The sequence below is a fragment of the Lissotriton vulgaris genome, chromosome 3_1 (genome assembly GCF_964263255.1).
Source record: "Lissotriton vulgaris chromosome 3_1, aLisVul1.2, whole genome shotgun sequence".
NCBI classification, from domain to species: Eukaryota; Metazoa; Chordata; class Amphibia; order Caudata; family Salamandridae; genus Lissotriton; species Lissotriton vulgaris.
In genome coordinates this window covers 372,058,086-372,083,394 of record NC_141689.1, presented here as the reverse complement: position 1 = coordinate 372,083,394, position 25,309 = coordinate 372,058,086, and the positions used below count along the sequence as shown (strand labels likewise).

Genomic DNA, 25,309 nt, shown 5'->3' with positions numbered 1-25,309 from the left:
TTTTCAAGGTTAGAGCTGGACTAGTTCCACGCTATATCCAAGATCTGGTGGCACCTTATCAGCCCAAGCGGACACTGAGATCATGTGAAGGGAATTCAATGTATAGCTTTATGTTTTATTTTCAAGGTTAGAGCTGGACTAGTTCCACGCTATATCCAAGATCTGGTGGAACCTTATCATCCCAAGTGGACACTGAGATCATGTAATCAGGCCTTGTGCCTCGTGCCCAGAATCAGTCGGTCAGTATGGGAGATTGCTCCTTCACATATCTGAGCCCAAAACTATGGAACACCCATCCTAGAATCCTTAAGACATAGCACTTCTCTGCTGATATTTCGTAAGAACAGACCTGGTTATTTTATACCTCAGCTAGACCTTTCTAGCTATGCTTAGTACCGGGAAACCCATCCAGATAGTCGCATGCTTTAGAAGTTGAAATAATATTAACAATTTTGAAACAGACAAAATTAGGGTTGCTCTGAAAGCAAAAAAAAACAAAAAAACACAAGGCGCAATACAATTGTTTTTAAGAGCACTGGGAGGTGCCAGGCAATTTAATACCTTTATGATAAATGCATTAATGTACATAATTTTCCAGAATCTTGGCGATCTTGGACAGCAGCAAGCAGGCCCCACACACAATCTCCACTGGTGAGAACCTTGCTTTCATGCCCTGTCATGGGTATACTGTTCTTCCATGGACAACTCTGGACAGCACACACGTATTCCTCAATCTGTGCATTACTCAATGGAGGGAATATCTGTGCTATGATGCATTCCACGTGTATTCTGCCTTTTATCAAATCTGGGAGAGGCAGATGAGAGGGCCAAGCTGTCCAAAAATGTTCTATTGGTTATTTCTGATAAAAAAAGAAAAAAAAATTACTATTAAGTTTGGATGTAAGTACAATGGGCTGGCCATTGAATTTGGAAAAGTATCATCAGTGTGTGTACTGCGCTGATCTACCGAGGGGGCAACCCAGAAGAGAAGTGAACAAGAAATATTACCTCGTTAAGTCAAGCACACTGAGACAGAGAGATGTGCACAAATCACCAACACCACCTTAACCAAAGACAATATTCCCAATAACCAATCACCGAGGTTCCTGGAGGAATGTGTCAGCCCCATGAAAAATAGAATAAGTAAAAATAATAAACCCAGTCCTGAGGCTGAACTGTGAATTTATGATATGAGAAGGGAGGGGAAAGGGGCATGTGGAGTTGCACAAGATGGAGATGAAACTTGGAATTGTCCAAGTTGCTCAAGGAGGTAATGCTTCTCGAACATTTGGAAATACCCATTTAATCATCTACTGCTTCATGCTGGTACCGATTAGAAAACAAAAAGCATACTGCTGCCATATTTTAACATTTTTGGAACGGGCATACGCTTTTACTGATCACGCTATATTCTAAAAAAACAATAATGTGTGAAAAACGGGTTCAGTGAAAATGTATTCTCTCTGCATCACCAAGTAAAGTGTCTTCATTTGTTCTGATCCTAATAAAATCTTTGTTTCCATCATATTTCAGAATTACAGAAAGATGTGCTTCGGTTTTGTTTTCATAACTGCTGAATGTGTACACAGTTCATTTGTAGGTAAAAAATGACATCCTGCAGTCTTTCCTGTCACATTTCATGCATCCATCAAGACTGTCACATAATCCACTTCATTTTTCTTTCTCAATGTTCCAACACCACTTGCATTATTGCGTTCCATCTCAGAGTGATTAAAGATACATGTTTATGAAAGCATGAACAGGCACATGGTACAAATGGCGTATTACACTCGCCCGCTGTCGTTACTCCCCAAGCGCTCCTCCACCACGGTACCGCTGGCCTCTCTCTCTATCCGTCCACATTCATTTCTGCACTGCCGCTCTGCACAGACACAACCTGCCGCTGCCTCCTATTTCACCAACCCTAACCCCGCCCTAGTTCATGGTTTTATCTCTGGATTACATTATTGCGGCAGTACACTTCGGGCTTTTAGTGACCCATTGGCCTAGTTTACATGTACATTGCTGTACCACGTGCATTTGCTAATCTGTTCTGTGTCTTCTTACACAGTTTAATACTCATGCTATAGACTCCTGCGTGTGTCAACTTGATGGGCATCGCCAATTGCAACTGTTGTTTATAAAGAAAACCCAATAAATATATTTAAAAATCATGATAAAAATAAGTAGGAGAAGACTTAGACTGACATTTGACCTCTGTCTCTGAAGTGTAGCAAATGTGACAAAATAATTATGGTTTTTAAAGGCATCTCAATCTATTGCTTAGACTTTTACAATCCACCCAAAATCGGCTCACGTACCCATTGTTTCGGAAACACTGCAAATGTGTGGGAAATACTGGAACAGATCAACCTCATCAGAGAAAATCAGAACTAAAAAATATATAGATATAGGCATGCATAGAGGTTATTCTACATCCATGGATCTGTACAACAGTTATTCACATTTTACTTCCTCCCACAGTATTAGAAAATTTGTCAACCCACTTTATCCATTGGCTCTGGCATAAACCTCATCACATGTGCACATGCACCTAAAAAGAAGTGCACCTCACTGCCAGCGCTGGTGGTGCAGTATAAAAAGAAGTGCACCTCACTGCCAGCGCTGGTGGTGCAGTATAAAAAGAAGTGCACCTCACTGCAAGCGCTGGTGGTGCAGTATAAAAAGAAGTGCACCTTAGTGCCAGCGCTGGTGGTGCAGTATAAAAAGAAGTGCACCTCAGTACCAGCGCTGGTGGTGCAGTATAAAAAGAAGTGCACCTCAGTGCCAGCGCTGGTGGTGCAGTATAAAAAGAAGTGCACCTCAGTGCCAGCGCTGGTGGTGCAGTATAAAAAGAAGTGCACCTCACTGCCAGCGCTGGTGGTGCAGTATAAAAAGAAGTGCACCTCACTGCCAGCGCTGGTGGTGCAGTATAAAAAGAAGTGCACCTCAGTGCCAGCGCTGGTGGTGCAGTATAAAAAGAAGTGCACCTCAGTGCCAGCGCTGGTGGTGCAGTATAAAAAGAAGTGCACCTCAGTACCAGCGCTGGTGGTGCAGTATAAAAAGAAGTGCACCTCAGTGCCAGCGCTGGTGGTGCAGTATAAAAAGAAGTGCACCTCAGTGCCAGCGCTGGTGGTGCAGTATAAAAAGAAGTGCACCTCAGTGCCAGCGCTGGTGGTGCAGTATAAAAAGAAGTGCACCTCACTGCCAGCGCTGGTGGTGCAGTATAAAAAGAAGTGCACCTCACTGCCAGCGCTGGTGGTGCAGTATAAAAAGAAGTGCACCTCAGTGCCAGCGCTGGTGGTGCAGTATAAAAAGAAGTGCACCTCAGTACCAGCGCTGGTGGTGCAGTATAAAAAGAAGTGCACCTCAGTGCCAGCGCTGGTGGTGCAGTATAAAAAGAAGTGCACCTCAGTACCAGCGCTGGTGGTGCAGTATAAAAAGAAGTGCACCTCAGTGCCAGCGCTGGTGGTGCAGTATAAAAAGAAGTGCACCTCAGTGCCAGCGCTGGTGGTGCAGTATACGTTGGTAATGTTTTTTTTAATCTCTATTTGTTATACTTTTTTGTCATACTTGTATGATGTGATATGAGTTAACACCTACGTGGATTTCCATACCTGCTCTAAGTACACCTGCATGCCACAAAGTACTGCTCTGTCAAAATTCTGTGTGTTGACTAAATTTCTTTTTATTTGTAAAAATGTTATTACAAGCATAAATATGACCATCATGTTTAAGCGGTAGTTTGTTTTCTTTTTTGTTTCATTCTATTTTTGTAGCATGTGCTCGAAAAACAATTTAAAAAGAAATGTAACCATGACCCTAGTTTGCCAATGCCAAACCTATTGGCTATGCCAATGTGCTAATGCACAGATGCCAAATACCTCAAGACGGACTCCACAGTAATAGTACACAATTATCACTTTTAACAGAATCACTTCGAGTATTTGCATTTCTGCCCCTTATGCCTTAGAACAGTGAGCCTGCACTGACCACTAAGACCACCCTTGAAACCTCCTGCAACAAGTTCACCACCCCGGGCACATAATCACGAGGAGATCCGAATGGAAAGTAAGCCAAGAAAGCCAATGAAGCAGAAAATAAGACACACCGGAAAAATACTTTGTTTTGTTTGCATTTATTTCCATAAATGATATTCAGCTGGGGATCATAAAATTATTTTTTGCAGCCAAACTGTGCGACATTGCACTAAACCTTTCCTTTGGTTCTCCTGGCCGGAAGTCTCTCTCTGCCTAACAAAGAGAATAAACGAGCAGCAGTACGGCTGGTTTTGAAGCCAGGAAAAATGTTCCGGTGTTGGCATGGGAGAAGAAGGACCCCAGGACACCAAGCAGGGATGGAATGAGAGAGAAGCGCAGATGGGGGTAGCCGGGAGGGTGGCAGTGGCGAGCAGGCAGATGTATTTTTTAGGTCTCGCCTTTACCATTCCGCAGGAATGGGAAATGGGGAGAATTCAAGTTGGCTATTTTCTCTTCAAACTAAGGGCTTTCAGCCGCGGTTTTCTTTCAGTTCACGTGAATCACGTGAGCAAACATGCACGAGCATTCACGGCCAGGGCTTCTCCTCCCCTAGCAGCACTCCTCCCACACCAGCAACTCCCCCCTCCCACACCAGCACCTCCCCTCTCTCTCCAAACAAACACAGCCTTCCCCTAGCAGCACTCCTCCCACACCAGCAACTCCCCCCTCCCACACCAGCACCTCCCCTCTCTCTCCAAACAAACACAGCCTTCCCCTAGCAGCACTCCTCCCACACCAGCAACTCCCCCCTCCCACACCAGCACCTCCCCTCTCTCTCCAAACAAACACAGCCTTGCCGTAGCAGCACTCCTCCCACACCAGCAACTCCCCCCTCCCACACCAGCACCTCCCCTCTCTCTCTCCAAACAACTCCAGCGTCTGCCTTTCACCCAAGTGCGACTTCTCCTCCCCCTAATTACATCCCTGCTGTTACGGCCGAAGTAACTCTTCGATTCGTTTTTGTGCAGACTCGTTCTATATCTCCTGCAACTCCCCCCGCACGTCTTGTAGCCTCATACCGCCGATGTAACTCTTCGATTTCATGCTACAATCCGCGTATCTATCCCCAGGCCAAGTGTCCCCTTCACCCCGATACTTGCGGTACTCCGAAAGCCCCTTCACCCAACCTCCCCTTGAGACCACAGCATCCCCTTGAACTGCTGATCCTCGTCACTTCATCTATTCTTGCACTGGTGTCCGCATTACCCCGTGTATTCTCGATGAGCCAATGCATCACTGCATCTGTCAAAGTGCATGTAACGTCCTCTCACCCTGGGCACCCTGCATCCACTCTACTACGGATGTACCCGATGGTCCCAAAAACTCAGGTACACCTGCATCGTCGTATCACTGGGAGCCTATGCACTCCCGTACTTCTGCGGCTAACCCACGCTAAGCTAGCACTGCTGCATGTCCCATGAATCACCAGCATTTTCTGTATCCTCAGCGGCCAAACCCCTGTCCCCCGACAGCCATGCACCATCTATAACCCACAGTGCACTGTGCACATGGTGACCCTGGACAGTTCTGTTCCTGGTATTAAGCGCCCCTGTATGGATCTCACGTGTACCATATGTGCCCGTAGTGCACCATTTCTCACTATCCATCCGCCCCCGTTCTATTCTACTCCATGTACATGTAGCACCGACAGGCCATTTGATTTCTGTCACACTATCTACCCTTCATATATTATTTCTTTGGTGTAGACCCCCCCCCCCCCTACTCTGTCTTTGGTACTGCTTTCATCTACTCTGGTGTGGCCACCCATGTACTCTATCTTTGTTGCAACCACCCAGGTATTCTCCTGTGCAGCTACCCATGTGCTGTAGTGCATTCGGTCTTTGGTGCAGCGACTTGTGTACTCTCCTGTGCAGTCACCTCATGGGCTCCGTTCTGGTACAGCCCCCATCTGCTCTGCCTCCAGTGTGTTCACTCGCGCTCTGATTATTATCATTAGGAAATAAATTTGATGGTGTGCAATTTATTGACTTCACAGACACCAGAACAACCAAGGTTTTGGTTTATACTTCTACCCAGCACATTAATGCTCACTGAATAGCAAACCAAGTTAAGTGCTTTAAAAAAAATCTTTCACTGACTGAAAAACCAATGACAACAAAAATCAGGCTCTAAACTAAAATCCGAAGGAGTCTCATCTGGTTCCAAATTCTGTTTTCAAATGCACAAGCTAAAAAAAACAAAAAAAAAACCTTTACTTCGCACCAGGAAGATGGTGAGAAACAAATATCAATCTACTACTCCATAGAAGCCATTTTAGCACCTATGTATTCATTCCTTTATTGTCCGAGTTCATATTGCACTCTCCTTATACCTTTGACCTTCAATTCCAGCAGTGGCACACTAACATGCTGTTGTCAGAGTACCTACCAGTGGGCCAGAGCCTATCCGACGTACAGCATCTCAGATAGCTTTATCAGGCATGGAAATGAACTCCAAAAACTGCGAGTTACCCACGCCGGAAACATACCCTGAACGCGACTCACACATGCAACGCCACTCAACCATGCAACACCACTCAACCACGCAACGCCACTCAACCACCACACATGCAACGCCACTCACACATGCAGCGCCACTCACACATGCAACGCCACTCACACATGCAACGCCACTCACACATGCAACGCCACTCACATGCAATGCCACTCACACACGCAACGCCACTCACACATGCAACGCCACTCACACATGCAACGCCACTCACACATGCAACGCCACTCACACATGCAACGCCACTCACCCACGCAACGCCACTCACACACGCAACGACACTCACACACGCAACGACACTCATCCACGCAACGCCACTCATCCACGCAACGCCACTCACACATGCAACGCCACTCACACATGCAACGCCACTCACACATGCAACGCCACTCAACCACGCAACGCCACTCAACCACGCAACGCCACTCACACATGCAACGCCACTCACACATGCAATGCCACTCACACATGCAACGCCACTCACACATGCAACGCCACTCACAACCACGCAGTGCCACTTTTACCCACACAGCACCACTTTCAGACACACAACGCCACTCACACCCACGCAAGCCCACTCTCACACACACAACGCCACACTCACCCACGCAACGCCACTCACCCACGCAACGCCACTCACCCACGCAACGCCACTCACCCACGCAACGCCACTCACCCACGCAACGCCACTCACCCACGCAATGCCACTCACCCACGCAACGCCACTCACCCATGCAACAACACTCACACATGCAACGCCACTCACCCACGCAATGCCACTCACTCAAAGCCACTCACACCCACGAAACGCCACTTTCACCCACACTGTGTAGTGCACAATAGGTCTCGCAGTAGGAAAGTTGGAGCTATTGGTTTTGTAAATGACAAAGCCCTTTATGTTTTTAAAATGAAAACAAAAATAAAAGGCATTGTTATTTGCAATTGTAATAGCTCCAACTTTCCTACTGCGAGACCTATTGGCAACGCCAGTGCTTGTTTTCGATTCAATCAAAATCATGGACGCAGTGGTTTCCTGACAGGAAGGAATAGCGCAGGGGCTTTCATTGTATTATTTTAAGGCAATTTTTGCTGAATAAACACAATCAAATTCCAGCAATTAACAAATACAAGGGACACGCTGTACCTGAGGAAAAAACGGTTGTACGAACGTGCCTGCAAGGTGACATGAACAGACAGTTTAGTGCTGGCTAAGGGTTCACATATTTGAATCTTGACATGGTCAACTCAGTCCTGAATCCTCCGGAGTTCACTCTCAGAGAACCATGAAGTTGGGTAGCAGTAACGAGTGTAATTTACAGCACCATGAAACAGCTAAACCCTTGGACAGCAAGCACTCTGGCCTCACTGACAGCCTCCCAAAGCGCACTCATTAACAGGAGTGTTTACTCACTTTTGACCCATCTCTGCTTCCTGTGAGGCCGTGTGCCCGATTCCATGAAGCGATAGGGGTGTGGTTCCATTTGCGACAGAAATGTGTTAGCATGACTATGTGTCGCAACTGTACTGAGCCACTGCTGATGCCAACGATGGGCTTGGCTAAATGTGTGCATGGCAGATCATGCCAGACTGCTAAAATGCAAGCACACCAAAGGAGATGGCTGAAATGCTTGCAAAAAGTCTCACCACTGGCAATCATCGGGACAGAATTCCAACCCATTGTTCTTTTGCCCACCGTGCCACCTCAAATAGGACCCAGTCATTTGCAAATCAACCTTGACTCTGCTCTAATAGGAACAGTCCACCCTACTGCCAGGCCCAGGACCTGCGTGACTCAGAACTTAAGAAACACGAGAGCGGTTTCGCTCCGATTGGAGCTCAGGGTGTCGAAGTATCTTGGTTCCAGTGGCACAGGGAGCACAGGACCCAGACCTGGACCCAGACCTGGACAAGACTGGGGAAACCCATCACATGAACCAAAAAAGCTTTGTATTTGGTAATACATTCCAATAGTGTACTGAATGGTGGGCATATTACACAGACTCATCAAGGTACACCCTTTGTTAACCAAAAGGTCTCTTCCCACCAAATAAAGACAAGCTTAGTGGTCTATCACAATAAAACCTATCACAATGGGTGGCTACTTACGACCTAGATGGCAACTAACTGTATTTTTGCACAAATCTCCAAGAACCCCATCTCTTAGCAAAGAGTCTTAACATTGCAGGCTGGCCATGGATGTGTCTGTTTTACCCTAGCTAGTAGATAGTTCATTCCTCCTGCTGATAACATTTAAGATGAAGCCTGACCAAATGCATTGCATGCTTTGAAGCCTGCCCCAAAAGAGTAGTTGTTGATATCGGTTTGTCACTTATCAGTTTAAGTATAAACATCACTCTACTACTGTTGGTGATACAACTGTGACAATTACATTCACTCACAATAACTACGTACAAATTCTGTTTCACTCTATTTATGTGGATGGAGGATGGAATCCTATTTTCTGGTGTATGTCATACAACTGCTCTGTGAGCCACCTTATATATTATGCCACCGTGGTTTACAACTGCAGCTCTGTCTTTCACTGCCAAAAGACACAGCTCATTTTCAAAGGGGGGCTGGGACTCTTCCCCACAGGTGGGTACAGTCAGTAATTGTACCCACATGTGGGGGAGTACATGGGAGGACACTAGGATTCCCATGGCTATCTTCCAAGGGTTGCCCATACAGGGGGTGGGGGGGTTGTGAAGCCATTTGCGGTCTCCTACAAAGCGCCCATGCTTTGTGCCTTCTGACTTACAATTGTACTCAAGCCTGTATTACGGGCCGGGAACAACGGCAAAGGCTTTGTCTTATTTGCAGAGAGCTAGGCGACTATTACAAATGAAGGAACACAGATGTTTGATTGAATCAATGCACAATTTGCTTCAGCTTCATCCATATCACAATAGGGTTCGTGTACGCATTTGCAGCCCCTTCAGTAATATCAAAGCACCGATATGGCACAATATAGGATGCAAACGCCACAGATTGGCATGGCGGTATAGTTGCCTTCCAGTGGGCGAAGTTGCCTGCCGATTTAGGCAAATTAAGAAGTGGTCGCTACTGCTGGCCGTTTATGAAGGCTTTTCACCTGCTTCTTCATACCAGCCTCTTTAATCTACATTGGGTCTATGAACCCGGTGCCCTATAATAGGTTGGCATACTTCTCCTTCCGTCTTCAAAACGTCCTAGGTGTGTTCTGGAGTAAGAACATTATAATAGCAGAACAACTGGTCTCTGTACAGTGTGCTAGTAAATAGACACAGATTCAAATACCCCTGCAAAGCAAAGTGAATGCACCTTACATTTCACCAAAATAATAAAAGAAAAAGTTGATCTCCGGATGTATTCTTTTGTTTTAGGAATACTGACAATTTAAATAGCCAAATAATACCAATTTAACTGGTGCAGCTCGTCAATCAGCAGGTGTTAATCTTCCCCTCAACTTTCTCCCTCACCCTTATCCGACTTCTGTATCCCTACATACCTGAATTTACTGGATTACGGGCCAGATGTAGGATCATAATTTGCTGTCGCAAAGGGGATTTCGGCCCCTTTGCGACAGCAAGATAGGTCAGCCCAATGTACTAACCCTATTTTGCGAGTTGCTAACCTATTAGCGACATGCAAAATAGGGTTAGCAACTCGCTATTAAGAAGGGGCGTGCCAAGGGCGTCCCTTCCAAATAGCGAGTCCTTACCCAATGAATGATTGTTTTGCCACTGCAATTGTGGTCACAAAACACTTGCAGTTTACCACCCTTCTCAGCACTCGCAAACGGGAAGGGGTCCCCAGGGTACTCCTCCCCCTTTGTGAATGGATGTGCAAATATTTTGTAAGAGCAGGCAGCGGTCACAGGGACCACTGACTGACCTTAATTTTTTTTTTTTTTAATTATATTTTTATTGCAGAGTTATAAACCACAGGATACAATTAAACAGCCAGCACACTTGTGGGCTCCCCCCATCCAATGATAGTTCACAGTCGTACACAGCCATTCAGCCCGCATCCCGGAGGCCGGGCGGCATGTCACATCGCTCAAAAAGGAACACATCACAGTGTACGTCCCATTGGGACCCTGGCTGGAAGGTCATTCGGTGTATCTGCTTTTACCCCCCCACCCACAACAACAGTCCCGTCAGCCATCTCCGTGATAATCAATGAAATCGCCCTTACCGGGCCTGCCCTAGGCTATATGGACCTTCGCACCTGGCCGTTCCACCCAGTCGGTCTACCCTCCACTCAGTGCCCACCGTCCCAGTAGATCCAAGGCCCTAACAAGCAACCCTCCCAATGGCTTCCGGCCCTCCCCAAACCCCCTACAACCAACCCCCCCAACGCCCCCCCTCCCCTGGCAACTGCTAAGGTGTGTGCTTCGCCCTATCGAATTGGATGGGTCCACTACAGTGCGTAGGACCATACTTCTGTGTTCGCCCCGCGGTGTCCAGCGGCTTAGTTCTCGCCTTCCTCATCCTCAACCAAAGAATCACGCAAAGCCTGTACCACTAACTCCCATGCACGCGCCGCATCCAGTGCCTTCTCATTCCCCAACTTTACTGCTTGCTTCATCCGGAGCACACTCTCGCAGTCAGACCACCGCAGCAGCTCATTCTTCCATCTACGCAGTGAGGGACCTCCCCTGGACTTCCAGTGCCACGATATTTCCCTCTGCGCCAATATCAGATCCAGGTCTATGAATTTACTTGTCACCTTGGTGTGCTTAGTATACGGGAACCAGAGCAGTAGGCACGCCGCCATGTCGAATTCTACCTCCCTGTCAGTCACTTCATTCAGGAGCTCCCCTACCTCCGCCCAATAGGTCCCCAGTTGTGGACACCCCCAAAACAAGTGGTCCATGTCCGCCCCTAGGGACGAACACCGGGGGCAACAGGCATCCGGCACCCGAAAGTACCGCTGTAGTTTCTCAGGAGTTAAATAGGCCCTATGGAGCACATAGAAATGGACCTGCTGAAAGCGCGCATTTCTAGTGCCCTTCCACGTGCGTCGCAGGATATGGCCCCATGCCGTATCCGGTATGGGCCGGCCAACGCTCGCCTCCCATTTAGCTTTGAGCCCGTGGAGTGGTTCCAGCCCTTCGTTCAGCATCCTATTATGGAGGCACGTCACGGCTTTGAATGTGCCAGCCACCATCACTACATATTGGCACGCCATAGTCGTCGCGGGTTCCAAGAGCCCCTCTTTCCAGTGCTTTTGTACGGCAGCCACAACTGCCGCATGTAGGAGGAAACCCCCCTCAGGCAGTCCGAACTGGTCCCGGAGCACTTCGTACGGCGCCAAAGCCCCATCTACGTACAAGTCGCCCACCACCTGCAACCCCGCCTCCTCCCAATCCAACAACGGGGACCAATCTCCTCCGTGCGGCAATGCCGTCAACATCCCGATCGGGATCTCCGGGGCATAAGGCCGCGATGCCCTCGCTCTCCGAAGGCTCCTCTGCCAGCACAGCCGGAGCGTCCGCTCTTCCATGGTGAGGGCCCGTAGCTCGAGCCGCTGCTGCATGATGATGTAGGACAGCACGTGGCGCTGTATACCCCGGTCCCGGTCCTCCTCCGGACCCCGGAACACCCTGGCTACGTTCTGCGTGAGGACCTGCAACTGCGCCGCTAGATAATACAGCTCCAGGTCGGGCACGGCCATGCCCCCTTCCAGCTTGGGGCGAAATAGCGTGCTCAGGGCTATTCTGCGGCGGCCATGCCCCCATAGAAAGCCAGTTATCATTGACCGCAGTTCCTTAAATACCCCCTGGGGTATCCAGACAGGCAGCGTCCGGAAATAATATAGGAAGCGGGGGAGCGCCACCATTTTCAACAGTGCTATCCTGCCCAGAACTGTCAGCGGGAGGGTCGACCAGAAAGTCAAGCTGCCCCGCAGCGCCCGGACACAGCGGCCAATGTTACCCTCCAAAAGGTCCGCGGCCGAGTGGTAAATGCGGACGCCCAAGTAGGTGATGCAAGAGGGTTCCCATACCAAACCCAAATCGCTGCTAGGGGCTGGGGATCCCGCTCTCAGCGGAAACACGCAAGTCTTCGCCCGATTGACCTTAAGGCCCGACAGCCGGCCGAACTCAGACAGCAGATCCATCGCTCCAACCAATGCCCCCGAGGTGTCAGCTAGGTACAGGAGCAAGTCATCCGCATAGAGCGATATATAATGCCATTGCCCATCACTCACTATCCCCGCGTATCGGTCGCCTGACCTCGCATGGACCGCCAAGGGTTCCATCGCCAGGGCAAACAACAGAGGGGAGAGGGAGCACCCCTGTCGTGTTCCCCTGCCCACCGGGTACGCTTCAGACACCAGGCCGCCCAATCGTACTCTCGCCGTCGCCGAGGTATATAAGACCCTCGTCCACCTTCGGAACCCGTCACCCATGCCAAACCTCTCCAGCACACCATCCAGGAAAGGCCATTCCAAGCTATCGAAGGCCTTCTCGATGTCCACAGACAGAACCGCCGGCACTCCCTCCCCATCCAAGATGGCGTCCATTATTCCCACCAGGCGGCGGATATTCATCGCTGTACTCCTCGTGGGTATAAACCCGGCCTGGTCCCTGTGCACCAGGCCCGTCATATGCGGGGCCAGTCTGGTGGCTAGTATGCGACTCAGGATTTTATAGTCCACCGTCAGCATGGACAGCGGGCGATAAGACCTCACGTCCGCGGCATCCCGGCCCGGCTTGAGGAGCGGTACTATCAAAGCCTCCCGCATGGATCCAGGCAATGCCCCCTTCTCGAAGGCTTCCGTATACACCACCAGCAGCCTGGGCGCCAGGTTGTCCACATAGTGTTGATAGAACTCAATGGGCAGTCCGTCCACCCCGGGCGTCTTGTTACGGGCCATATGTTTGATGGCCACCCGAATTTCCGTAAGCGTGACCGGGCTACCCAGTTCCCTCGTGTCCTCCTCGTCCAGGACCGGGAGCGGCCTCTCCCCCAAGTACTCCGCGATGTCCTGAACCCCCACTCCCAGCTGGCTCCGGTACAGTTCCTCATAGTATCCCCTGAAGCGGTCCAATACAGCCGCCTGGGAGTACACCATCTCTCCCTGCGCATTATTAATGCTGAGAATCGGGCAGCCCCTAAGTTCCGGGTTAGCTAGTCTGGCCAAAAGGGTACCCACCTTGTCCCTCTCTGCGTGTGCCCTGATAATGTACTGCCTATAGTCATAACATCTCAACCGTTCCGTCTCCGCTGCTACCACTTCCTTCGCCTCCAACAACTGGGCCTGTAGGCCTGGCCTAGCTGGCCTGCGGCGCTCCAAGTCCCTCAAAGTTTCCTCCGCTTTCATTAGGTCATTCAGCACAGTCGTACGAGCATTCGAGAACCTGCCCAAACACACCCCTCTCACCACCACTTTCATTGCATCCCATTCAGTAGATCTACTCGCAGCCGTGCCTTCATTCACACCGAAATAACTATCAATGCCCTGCCGGACCGCATCGGCAAACACAGAATCCTCTAGCGTCTCCGGGCGAAGCCGCCATGTTGGTATCACTGAGCGCTCCCTCTGCCACTGAATATGCACCAATAGGGGGTTATGATCGGATATAGTCCTAGCCAGGTACTCCGCATGGGTAATCAATGGGGCTAGGGATCCCCCGCAAAGCACCGAATCGATCCTGACATGTAGATCATGGAGAGCGGAATAGAAGGAATAATCCCTGGTTCCCCTGTGCCCCTCCCTCCAAACATCCAGCAACCCCCATCGTTCTTGCCAGTCCTTCCTGTGCGCGGCCAGCCTGCGCACAGGAGAGTCTACCAGGGGGGGATGGGACCTATCCAGAGCAACATCCGTAATGGAGTTGAAGTCCCCCCCTAGCACTATCGGACCCGCCAGGAAAGAGGCCAAGGACCCCGAGAGGCTATCAAAGTATCGGCCTTGGTCAGTGTTCGGTGCATAAACACAACAGAAAACCACATCCCGTCCATATAATCTCCCCTCCACCGCTACAAACCTGCCATCCGGATCTACTACTTGATTCAGCACTTGAAAGGGTATCCCCGCCCTCACCCAGATCAATACCCCCCTGGCATACGCCGAGTAAGTGGTGCCAAAGACCTGGCCCCGCCATCTTTTCTGCAAGGCAGCGCACTCTTTTTTGGTGAGAGGAGTCTCCTGGAGCATAGCAATCTGAACCCCCCTGCGTACCAGGTATGCATGTACTTTGTGACGTTTCACCATAGTCCGCAGCCCCCGGACATTCCACGTTAGGCATTTCAAGTTAGGTAATGTCCCCATTCCAACTCCGTACAATCCGAATCAAATTATAACGATCCACGGCCCCCCCAATGCAGTTGCCCCCCCCCAAACAGTCCCAAAACTGAAACATTACCCAAACCCCACTCCCCAGGACAGAGTACACGAACCCAATGGCCGCCCCCATCCAAACCTTGATCCAACTTCCCATACACTTACCCTGTGGTCTCCACCACAGTCGACCTTAAGGGCCTAGGGGGGGGTGAGTCGCCGCCGACCCCAGCTTGCGGAGCCCGCGTCCCGCACATCATCCCCTCCAAACACACAGCTCCCCCTCCCGGCAACCCGCCCCCGTCAACAGGATATCACCCTACCATGAAGTCCCGATATAGTCCCAATTCTATCTCAGCCGCAGAAAACAACATCCGAAGTCTGTGGGGTTACTATCGGCCCCTTCTGGCTCTCCGCCTCCGAAAGTTCCTCTCCTGTTCTGCTGCCTTCCCCTCCCGAGTCCATTTCGGCCCGTTCACTGTTCTGTTGCGACCCTGTAATGGCCGCCGTCGCTGCGAGTGCATCCCTCTTCTCCGCCGCCATTTGAGCCTCCCGTTTCTCCCGCTGGCGCCTGTTGCGGGATCTGATGCGTTGTGACTGCCGCACCCGGGGCTGCTTGGGTTGGTCTCGCCGACTTTGGTGTGATCTGTCCGTCCCCGCTCTATACGACTCAAGCCATTGCCAGACTTCGTCCGGAGTCTGGAAAAAGTGCGTGGTGCCATCCATGATAATCCGCAGTTTGGCCGGGTAGAGCAAGGAGTACTGGATGCCTTCCTCCCTGAGCTCCTTCTTCACAGCAAGGAACGATGCCCTGTCCTTCTGGACCGCCTGCGTATAATCCGGAAAGATCGTTACCTTGCTGTTCTCCACCTCATAAGGGCCCGACATCCTGGCCCGCTGGATGAGGAGATCTCGGTCCTTGTAGTGGAGGAGCCGCACCACCATCGGTCGGGGGGGGCGGCCAAGTCCTGGCGGGCGAGCGGGCACCCGGTGAGCTCGCTCCAGAGTAAAAAATGGAGTAAGCCCCTCCGGCGCCACCACAGTGCGGAACCAGTTCTCCATGTAGGCCACCGCATCCTCCCCCTCAATCCTTTCCGGCAGGCCTACGCCCCGCACGTTGTTCCGCCTATTGCGGCCTTCGGCATCCTCCGCCCTCCGCTCCAGTGTGTCCAGTCGGGCCAAAATGTCCGTGATCCTGTGCTCCGCGGTCACCACCGATGGCTTCAGGTCCAGCAACAGTTGGTCATGATCCTTGACCCGATCCGCCAGCTTCGCGTGATCCGCGCGTAGCAGCCCCAGGCCCGTGGCCACTTGGGCAATGTCATTGTGCAATGCCTCCTTAGTGGAGGTAATCGCCTTAAGGATGGCATCCAAACGCCGGTTCAGCCGCTGTTCCTGATCAAGCTCCGGGGAGGGACTCTCACCCAGCCGAGTCGATGTCGCCGAATCCCCCTCGCGGCTCCCGGGCATCGGCCCTCCGATCGCCGCCATGTCAGGTCCGGCCACCCGTACTGCGGGTACACCCGTGGGTCCGTGCCTGCCGCCGGGCACCGGGCAGTGCTATGCACCCGCCGACGTTCTCAGGAACAATGGCCAGGCGGACGAGCTCCGTTCCGTGTCCCCTCTGTGGCCTGCGGGGGGAAGGACGGGTCTTAGGGTGGCGGCCAGCGAGGGGCCCCCGGTCTTCTGGGTGAGTCGGGTCAGCGTCCCCTGGTCTCAGGACATCGCGCCGCCAATCCTAGTGTATCGGGCAGCCGGGTGCAGGGTCCCTTGCTACTTGGCGACAACCGAACTCAGGGCTGAAGTTCGGGGCCGTCCGACCTCCTCGCCGCCATTTTCTTCACACCCTGGGTTACACCTCGGCCGCCTCTTCTCTCGATCTCCTCGGGGCCAGCAGTCCCCCAGCGACTCCCCGATTACGCCCGGCTGTCCCCTTACACTTCAGAGGGCAGGAGCGTCGTCTCCGGGTCGCCTAGGGTCCCGAAAAACAGGAGAATTAGCGGGATTCCGCGCGGAGCTGCGAGCTCACGCCGCCATCCCGATCGGCGTCCAAGCCACGCCCCCACCACTGACTGACCTTAAAAAACGAAACTGAAAAGTTGTTTTTTATTTTTTTTTAAAATGCATCCCATTTTCCTTTAAGGAAAACGAGCTGCATTTTTTTGTTTAAACTGCTTTATTGACAAAGCAGTCCCAAACATGGTGGTCTGCTGACCCCAGCGGGCCACCATATCTGGGGGTGCCTGCCATTCCCAATTGGGTTGCAAACTGCGACAGCCTCATTAACATCCATGAGGCATGGAATTTGCGAACCCATTGGGAATCACAAAGTGTCTGAGACACTGTTGTACATTGAATTTTGCGACTCGCAAATTGTGACTCGCAATTTGTCGCACTTTACGAGTCGCAAAATTCAATGATCGTACATCTGCCCCCGGAGACATGGTTTTTGGACTTGGTGGTTGGGGGCATTTATTGATCTTCAGTTTGCAGTGTCATGTTACACTGTATGTGTGACTGACTCAGGAAATGCAATAAAGTTTGTGTTAAAAAAAAAACCACTAAAGAATATCTATAATTTACGTGGATAATGTATCAGTCCACACCAAAGCTGAGCTTTCTGGTTTCTCATTCCTAGTTTACCATTTTTTATCTGGCGGTTTTAAGTGCAAATGGATAGTACTGTGTTGTCCTGGTTCAAGATTTTAACAACATTGTTTTTGTTTGTAAAGTTCCCGATTTTTAACGCGAATGTTGCTTTTTATCTAATGTTGGTTTGTTTTTGCATGGACACATTTTTATTGTATCCTGGTATGATACTCTTCGAAAATTGAATAAAAGTTTTATTGAACAGAGCTGTATCAGTCCTTAAAGTGAGTGCTAAATCAAATCTGTAATTGATGGAGCAGTAAAAGGTCATCGCGAAGTCAGCAGCGAAGAATAATTGCAGAGCCAGTTTGGAGAACATCGAAGAAGAAAATCGATGAAGGAGAGGTTTACAATACTATAAACGTCAGGCTGGTGCTGTGTATCGCTCAAGCTATAATCCACAGGTTTATTCCTTTCCTGATGCATCGGCAAACTTATAAAGATCACTCATCAGCGACAGGCTACATATTTTGAAACAGGATATATATTTTCGTTTAATATTTTCCTGCAGTTCATTTATTACTACACCTACTAATCACCCCTCTAGAATTCAACAGTGAAGTTCTCTATGCATTTATTTTTTTCCAACAATTTATCTTATTTTCCTGCAAACGCTGCCTCGTTTGGGTGCTGCGTCTCACAATTTCACTGGCATGTTTGTTAAATCAAAGTCATTGTTTAAATGGTTTTCTTTTCACTTCTAGGCAATATAGTTGAAAATATTTAAAACTTAAAATAGAATTTTGCTTTGCAGGCATTTACTGGCAATGGAATTCCTATTAGCATTGGTATTATCATGACTGTTACCAATGTTATATCAAATTGTAATATAAGGCCCTAATCCCCAACATGCCAAGCTAAGCAACTGGAGAGCTGCTCCAGGTGCAGATTTTCAGGGGTGCTAGTGGGAATGGCATGCTACAGATTCCTACGCACCTTGCATAGAAATATACATGGGAGGGAATCCACAGAGAAATGCAGCCCCGGTGCAACCGCCAATTCACAAATTCAGGATGGACCCTTTTCCTATTCCCATTATAGATGGTGAGTAGTTCCAGTCTTTGCGCAGTGTAAATCTGTAAATCTCTGAGAGGAAACAGACGTTTCTGAGTGTTCAAAAATCTCTAAGCAGCGGCGGCTCCTCCTCGGCTAAGGCAGGAGAGCGTTGCCTCAATGCTTGACCTGCAAGCGGAATTAAAAAAAAATAATAACATTCCGTTATCATCATTTCGTTTTTTGTATTCAGCTTGCAGTTTAAGCACGGTGGGCAGGGCTCCCCGCATCACAGGGGGAGGAGTGATGGCAGAACCTCAAGTGTGCATGACGGTTTGGCCAGACAAACTATCATGCGCACTCTGAATGTTCTCCACCCAGGCTGCATTATAGCCTGGGAGGAGAACATGCACAGCCTGCCTGTCCCTGTCTGAGCGCCAAACCATGACACTCAGAGCAATCACAATGCTGCTGTAAGGCAGCGTTGTAATTGGTCAGGGGACTCTGAATGTTCTTCACCCAGGCTGCATTACAGCCTGGGAGGAGAACATGCACAGCCTGCCTGTCCCTGTCTGAGCGCCAAACCATGACACTCAGACCAATCACAATGCTGCTGTAAGGCAGCGTTGTAATTGGTATGGGGATTCTGGGAGGCAGTGCGCTTCCTGCTGAGTGCAGAGAGGAGCACAGAGAAAACAAGCATTTACAATGCAACGGTTTTGCCTTTTGAAAAGTTAGAGCTATTGGCATTGTAAATGACAAAATTTGTATTTATGTATTATTTTTGAAAACAGCTAAATAAATGCAGTGTCATTTACATTGCCAATAGCTTAATCTATCGCAAATGGGAGACCTATTGTACCCTACGGACCAACTCAGCAGACAGCAATTAATACCGCACACACACACCAAGAGCCAGCCGCTGGGTCAAGCTGCAGTTCTGGGACACGGCTGGACAGGAGATGTTCAGGTGTGTACGCTGGTAACGTCACTGGTGTGTAATGCCCAGCTGTCATTGTACGTGTTATTTTATGTAATGCTAAGTGCAAACTGCTGTATGTCAGTGCTTGCATATAAGTCTTGCTACTACGGAAGCAACCAGGGGGGAGGGGGGGGGAGGATCGCACGCAATGCGAACATTTATACAGAGTACCAAATCCTTATGTAATTGCAGTTGTAAATTACATGTATATCATGTACTTACAGTAATATAGGGGGCCTACAGAGGGAAGATTTGGACAGGCGAAACCTAAAAAATAGTGTTAGATGTTCCCCTCTGGCTGTTCCATGACACCATTGCGGGGCGGCACAGCAGACGTGTCATGATTGCTTCAAAAGCACGCGCGACAAGACGAGGGCGCGTGTGTGGCCCTGTGCACGGCTATAAAAAGGATATATTTACAGTGCGCGCAACGTGATCCACAGCAGGGAGGCCAGCGCCTAGAGGCCGAACGACAAGCACACTTTGTCATCTGCGAAGCAATTGGTCAGATAGTCCCAGTTCCAAAGCGCCAAGGTTACAAGCTGCTGTCCTCGGGCCGCCTCCGTTCCATTTTCGGGGGAACCCGTCGGAGGGAAACCCATTGCTGTCCTTATTAAATTAACACTTTTTTGATGTTCGCTGCCATTTGCACGAGGTGTGCGATTAGGGCCGCGACATGCAGGCACACTGTTTCTAGTGCTCTAGCCTCTAGTCTAGGCACTACATTGCTATTTGTACACGGGCAAGGAACGTGCTCAGTTGTTGAAACCATGCCTTCTAGGTGCCGAGTTCATGTTTTTGGCTTGCTTGTCGCCAATTAGTGAGAAGCTGCTGGTATTACAACAACCACAAGTGTCTCTTGTAATTCTAGGCACTAAGTCATGGACATTTGGTTAAAGTGTGTTGCTAGCACCTCCTCATCCACGCGTGACTCCGCTTTGTGTGTGCTGAGCTACTGATGGCCATGTTGCAAGGTGCTGTTGCAGATGTCCCTGAGTTTTGTAGCTGGTGCCTGTGTTTCTAGGCGTTGTGTTGCAGGAGTAGAAACAAATCTTTGCTTTGAAGAAGTTTCGATGTGTTTTTTTCTGGATATCTCAAAATTGTCCACAGCAGTCGCGCACCTACAATAGGAGCAGAGTCCCGTGGGTTGTAGATAGTCTCAACGGAGAATCACGCATATTGCGAGCACCTGAGGGCTCCAACAGCGAGAGTAGTGGTGTGTCCAGGACGCCGGGAGTCCAGTCTGGCTGCAGTCCTCCTCGGTGACCCCGAATGTGCCCGTGAGCTCAGGTGTCCAAGAGGCAGCTCGGCTCACCGGCCGACAGCAGGCAGGGACTCGCCGCCCCTCCCCGCCCAGTCACCCGAACTCCTGCAGCTCTCAACTTCTTCTAAAAGTTTTCCAAAACAGCACTTCTGTCACAGGCGAATCCTGGGAGGTTGGAAGGGCTCACAACCCCCGAACAGCTGTTAAGATCCTCGGCCGACGAGCCTCACCTGTGCTGGTTTGCAATCCGAACGTTGCATTCTGGGAATTGTAGTTTCACTTTCAGCATTTGCTAAAACAGGGAAAACACCCCCTTAAGTATTGGCTAAAATGCCAGGAATGGTTGAAAAGTGTCCCACGGCGGTGTGGCGACTTGAGCAGCTCTTTAGCAGCCGAAGGACAGCGGCGCTCCTCCCTTCACACTTCTGCTGGTTTCCTGGTGTGGGTTCTGCCCTCCACCCCTCCTCCAGTGGCACAGAGCGGGAAGTCGCTGCCTTCACTCGTCACCTTCGGCAGCTGGTGGAACCACATTCCTGCATTTCACAACACGGACAGCGGGGGGGGGGGAGTGGGAATGGACAGCGGGAGGGGGGGCGGGAAAGGGTAATCCAAAGGTAGACGGAAATAAAATGAGGAAAGGGCCCGGTGGGCTGCGAGAGGGGCACACCTGTGTGTTTGAAAGAGTACTTTACAGGGCCGGGGGCAGCTGGCCTGTATGAGGGGAGTTCAATGAATAAATGCCGGCATCTCTCGGTGGCAAGGGCGCCTGCAGTGTTTCCCTCTCACTTCAGTCAGGGGGGGAAGCACAGGTACCCCAGCAGATGACAACAGCCCTTTGAACGGTGCTTCGGTCTCTGGGAACCTTCATTGACATGCATGTCGTGTACACTTTGAACAGCTTGCCTTTCATTGCCCCGCAGCTGCGTCTTAACCTTAATTCGATTTTAAACCTGAGATGCTTTGTCGATATCGGTTCCTCATTACCAGTCCTCCACCTTCCCGCTTGCAGCCCCGCTCACACGCCCAAGTGTTCACACACCGGAGATCCGGAAGTCACGTCTGCAGGCCCATTGACAAGAGCCCACTTAACACAATATACGTATATTCTGATTTGGGTGACAGGATTACTTTCCATCTTTTCCAGCTTTAGCTGTTTGTCAAGAGATACTGTTATCGACCAAAAAACAAAACAAGCACTGTTTAACAAGAAGCACGGACAGCGGGAGGGGGCGGATTAACGGGCACACGGACAGCGGGAGGGGGGCGGGAATGGACAGCGGGAGGGGGGGTGGGAACGGGATAAAAAAAATATGAAAAAATGCCGCTTACCTGCAAGGAAAGTGAAATCGCGCAGCCCACCGCATCCTGGCAACTTCAATCTCGCAGCCCACTCCTACAACAAACACTTCGAAACTGACCAAAACACGAAGAGACAAAAAAAAACATAGCACACGCCCACCGCCGCAATGACGATAGGAAAGGGGTGGAGAGGGATAAAAACGCGGGAACGCCCACGAATCTGGTCCGGCCATGACGGACAGATCTCTGTTCCAATGGCTAGCCTCCATTTATGGAGCTAGCCAATGGAACAGAGAGCGGATTCCCAAGCCACTTTACTAAAACATAAGGTTTTCCGCCTGCGCAAAAAAGCTGCGCAGTGCGCAGCTTTCGCTTAGGCAAAACCTAAAAAGGGGAGGTGGCCGAAGGTATTAAAGTAAGTGATCTATATTTGAATTATTTCCCACACCTGTCCCCTCCACACCCCCTTCTCACCAGCCCTGTTCGGTAGCAGCCACTATTGTCTCCAAGGCAAATCACACCTTTCAAAGCTTACTACCACCACTTATGTGGGCTACACAACTAAAGGTTTATGTGCATTTGAGGTGGAGAAACCTGCAGTAGTAAATCCATTTATGCTCATCAGGAATTGGTTTGTGGATTTCTGGCAAGTGTACATGGAGGAATTTTCGGCTGTAAACGTATAAACGTTTATAGAACAATATACCTTAGTGAATGGGCCCATAGTTTTTTAACCCAAACACATTCTAAGGCCCTGATTAGATTATGCCCGATGTGCAAATTATGCACCTGGTAATTTGTTAGTGGAGGGTGCCATATGTACTAAATTTGCTGACTGCATGTTACAAATCTCACATTGAGCAATAACACGCTAATTGAACGTTTCTTCTATTTATGAGGTGCACAAAACAGCAGGGTATATATTTGAATTATAGATTTATGGCAGATTTCAAATGGAAGTTTGAGCCTAAAAAGATATTAGCGACTCCAGGGTAATCATGGCCTAGAATTGGCAAAAATATAATAAATAACAGGTTAATCTACAGACAGAACAAAAGAAAAACTAAAATGAAGACGACTTTAAGGGGTTATACTTTCGTACATGCGCAGTCCTTCACTTGAGCTTTGAAGTAAGTCATGGAGGCATGTGTTCAATTTGGTACTTTTGGTAAATAAAAAATAAAAATTCCTGAAAAACATTGATCAACTGACATATTGCATCCCCCTTAGTGCATACCCTGAAAAAGTAAAATAGCTAAAGTGGATGACTTACCCAGTAATAACTCCCAGAGTGGTATGGTTATTTTCTTTTTCAGAATTAGATTTATACAAAAAGTACACTCGAGACACTTCATTTACTCTGCAAAAGGAATCAGAAAAATGCATTATTGGAATGTAGCTGACCATTTGTCATATTCAGAATATCATACAGTGTGCGGCAAATATTATAGACTTCACCTTATTCTAATAAGGTTACAGCAAAATCTTGTACGCCTAATTTACATTGATTATTTTCTACTATAATCAAGTTAGACTGAAATATAGATTACGCGAGGATTCAGAAGAGATAGTTAACGGAAGAATATGAGATGCATGTTACCATCTCCGATGTAATGTCTAATATTTCAAATAGACGAATGAGAATTTATGGGGATTGTCTTTGCTACAAATAGCTGATCGCTACCACAGAAGACGTCAGAACCCTTCTCGGCTACAGAGAAAGTGTAGCCCTGATCCTCCTCGACCTCTCTACTGCATTCGTCCACTTCCTCATCAACAGACTCTACAACATTAGGGTAAAGCAAAATGCCCTCGAGTGGATCGCCTCCTTCCTTACAGGACACATACAGAGCATCCGACTGCTTCCCTTCGCCTCCACACCCAAGGACATTATATGCAGCATACCACAAGGATCATCACTCAACCCCACCCTGTTCAATATCTACATGACCCGCCCCCTTGCACACGTTGTCGGATGCCCGGTCTCACCATAATCTCTTACGTAGCCAACACTCAACTAATCCTCTTGCTAACCAAGGACCCTTCTAAAACCAAAATCAACTTCCGCAACGCCATGACCAACGTAGCCAAATGGATGAGAGACAACTGCCTCAAACTCAACTCTGACAAAACAGAGGTACTAATCTTCGGGAAGAACACCTCCGCATGGGGCTACAGCTGGTGGTGGCCTGCACAACTTGGACCTACACCCACACTGACTGACAATGCTCACAACCTCAGCATCATCCTCGATAGCCAACAGACCTTGAAAAGACAAGTCAACGCAGTCTCCTCCACTTGCTGCTACACCCTTTGCATGCTCTGCAGAATTTTCAGATGGATCCCAATCAACACCAGAAAGACTGTCACGCAAGCCCTCGTCACCACTACCCTTGACTACGGCATGCTCTCTATTCTGGAATCCCCACCCAGCACCTCAGCAGACTACAGACCATATAGAAACCTCCAGCCAGACTCATCCTGGACTTTGCCAGGCAGACCCACATCATGACACACCTCAAACACTTCCATTGGCTCCACATCCAGAAGAGATGCCAGTTCAAAATCCTCACACACGTATGTAAAGCCCTTCACAACCAAGGACCATCCTTCATTAACCACCATCTGAAATTCCATCTGCCCTCAAGACACATGCGCTCCACCTCTCTCACCCTCGCACAGACCCCCTGCATCCGACCCAGCAGAGGCTTTCCCAAACATCGCCACCAAGACCTGAAAAGAACTACCTCTCCTCCTCCGAAGAGCACTCTCCCTGACTGACTTCAGACAGAAATATAAGACCTGTCTTTTTGATTTAGACATGGCACCCTCAGTGCCCAGATACCCTTAGGGGTGATAGTGCTGCTCTTTGCAAATACTGATTGATAGATAAATGTTTCTAAAGCTTATGCAGCCAGGTTTTTATATTCGATTTTATTTCTAGTTCCAAATTTGCATAGTTTTATATTTTCAAAGTGATAATCAAGCACATAATTTGATGTGACTGGGCTCTGAAACCTGGTACTGTTCTATCTATGCGATCAACATCCTCCTCCACATTTGTATTCCAAAACCATGAATGAACAATCCAGGTCTTTTATTTCTTTACTGGTTTGCTGCCTGATGCCATCTTATCCCGATGGAGATTATGTTTTACGAAACTATATCTCAAACCTCAAATGACACAACTGAAGCACGCCCTATATACAGCATACTACCTCATCTAATGGACTTCGAAGATATGACAGAAACAATGACGTTCAGAGAACTCCCCTGCTCCTGTTGCCCTCCCACATTGCATCA

At 49.3% G+C, this 25,309-nt stretch overlaps 1 protein-coding gene across 4 annotated transcripts in view; it reads right to left on the bottom strand.

The window, feature by feature from the left end:
- Positions 1-25,309, bottom strand: part of GHR (growth hormone receptor) — a 1,047,683-nt gene that overhangs the window by 919,896 nt on the left and 102,478 nt on the right. For 3 of the 4 annotated variants that reach the window (XM_086960591.1, XM_086960593.1, XM_086960594.1), the window contains exon 2: positions 23,280-23,366. The exons of the other annotated variant lie outside the window; for it this stretch is intronic. The gene's annotated coding sequence lies outside the window, so the exon portion shown is untranslated. The remainder of the gene's footprint in view (positions 1-23,279; positions 23,367-25,309) is intronic. 4 annotated transcript variants of the gene reach the window in all.